This window comes from Acyrthosiphon pisum, chromosome A1 (genome assembly GCF_005508785.2).
Source record: "Acyrthosiphon pisum isolate AL4f chromosome A1, pea_aphid_22Mar2018_4r6ur, whole genome shotgun sequence".
Taxonomy (NCBI): Eukaryota; Metazoa; Arthropoda; class Insecta; order Hemiptera; family Aphididae; genus Acyrthosiphon; species Acyrthosiphon pisum.
Genome location: NC_042494.1, coordinates 39,429,925 through 39,432,639, shown reverse-complemented (window position 1 = coordinate 39,432,639; position 2,715 = coordinate 39,429,925).

The window sequence follows — 2,715 nt, the reverse complement described above, 5'->3', positions numbered from 1 at the left end:
AATATTTTTCCAAATGTCATTGTAACAATATAGTAGGAGGAGCCTTGTATTAAATTTTCAAGTATTTTTACTCAACAAATAAAGTTTTATTGAAATTCATAGAAAAAAAAAACTAATAAAATTGGAAACTGAAAATGTCCCTAAACAGTTCAAAACAAATCAAAATATTTTGAAAATTTTATCATGTATAGAAAATGGAAATATAAACAACCAGTGAAAATTTTATGTATCTACAGTCATTCGTTTCAAAGTTACACCAAAAACCAAAATCGATTTTCTCGAAAACAGCTTTTGCGTAAAAATTCCCGTTTTTCCTTAATTTTTCTTTTGTTTTCATGGCGCTTTTGAAAACTATTGGAATTTTAAATTTTGACCTCCCGAATGCACCAACTAGATTCACTTTCCCATCAAACAAGATACTGTTGAAGAAAATCGAAGCAGTTTTACTGCCCCAAACCGTGATGACAGACACAAAAGTAAAAAAATAAAAAAATAAAAAAACACACATCATTGTAAAATCAATACATTCATCGTTCCACTCTAAAATGTTAGGGTATATAAATGCATATTTTCGAACTTTTTAGTGCATATTTTTAATGCATATTTTGACAATTTTTAGTGCATGAATGCATCCTTATTTATGCATTTTTTAGTGCATGAAGTTACGAGCCCTGGTTATAAACAAAACGTTAGAAATTAAAATCCCATTTTTAGTGTTTTTTCGTAATTTTTCGGTGGTTTTTCCCGTGTCATTAAATAACTATTAAGAAAAATGACCTCTCTAAAGTACCATCTTGATCCAATTTTCTAAAAGATGAGGTACTGTATGTTGAAACCGAAGCACTCCTTCTGGTAGAAATTTTGTATACAGGATATAAAAAAATAAAAAAAATAATAAATAAATAAATAAACACTATTGTAAAACCAATAGCTTTCTCGCTCCGCTCAGAATCTAAAATATTTGATAATCGAAGATAATGCTATTTTATTATTCTATCGACCTTTTGGCGTTTGCCGTTTGAGAAACTTTTTACAATATAAACATGATCGGTTCGCTGTATACTAGAGTATCGATCGGTCTTTATTAGTTATAACAACACATGCTTATTCAAACCCCAGTAAAGTCGGTCTGCTTTGTAGTAGGTGCCCTCTTCATTGAATAGGTCATTAAAATAGTGAAATGGGTGTGTTAAATTTGAATTCAATATTAAATTATTGTAAAATAAATACGATTCCGAGAGGATACGGTCTATTTTTCTAAATGATAGGTATTTTATTATATAAATTGATGTTGTTATTAGTCAATTATTTTTCTATTAGTAACTAGGTAATACAGTAGTCAGTAAGTTGAACTAATTTATGTCAAATACAAATCACATATAGTAACTCGTACCTAACAGTCTACAACACATAGGTAACTTCTTTCATCATAGTCATCAAAACATAAACATTTATTATACAAATTACTTCATATAGGGATAAATTGTGTTGGTAACACATAAAATTAATATTCTCTTCTAAATAGGTAGCAAAAAAAAATGTAGATGTCCATATTTATGTAAAATATTTTCGTCTTCCACTCTTGGGCCAAGAAAAACCCCTACAAACCATAAAAAGGCATGTAAATACTAAATAAGTTCATGGTATAAATAGCTTAAAAGTTAAAATGAATCTTAATATTTTCAAAATGCCATCGGGTATAGAAAATAATAGTAGACCTAGGTACATAATGTCAAAACTATCTAACTCCGACAAATATTTTTTAAACTAACATCGTTATTTATCGTTTAAATACCCGATTCCGCCAGAATTTGATGAAGTGAAATGTCTGTAAAATAAAATTATGCATACGAATTTTTGAGACTTTTAGATTTCTGTTAAAAAAACTTATGAGGAACCTTATATTGTATATCAAAGCGCATTATTTATTAAAATTAAATATTGTATACATTTATACATTATTAACTACAAAATATTTTGCTAAGGTTTGTGATTTTGTTAACATTCAAATTTCAAACGTCTAATTAAAAATAAAAGTTTTGCCTGTTTTATCGATATTTTTGAATTATTGCTTGTGAGGGGATCTTGTATTAAATTTTCAAACTTTTTAACCCAACATAAAAATGCCTGTTGACACGAAAAGAAACAGAAAATTTCAAATGCCACAGCAAATAGCTTGAAATTGTTCTAAATATTATATATATTCATTGTGTATAAAATGATAAAGTAAGGAATAGATAGTGGAATATTTCACTTTATTGAATTGACTCGTACGCCGACAAATCGTTATTTTAGGTTTCCGATATCATCCAAACTTCAATCACTCATGAAAAAATATATGACTAAGGGCCGTTCTTACAATGTACGGTAAAGTGTCGGTTAACGCTAACCGACTGATAACAGATTTTTTTATCGGCAGAATTCGGCCGGTTAAGTGTCGGTCAACTTTAATCGGACATTGTGAGAACGGCCCTACCTAAAAGCTTAGCATTTTTTTTTTTTTAATTCCAGTAAAAATACCCGAAGAATTTTGTATTTGATTTTCAAAACCTTAGGTATTAAAATTAAAAACTATTATTTCTTTTAATAATATCAACTAAGTTTACATTAATTTAGTGACCGATTTTCTTGTTTTAAGAAAAACAAATGTACCTGTGGAATTTACTTTTACTAGCATCCTCTATCTCTAAATTTTATGGGATTTATAGTATTTTA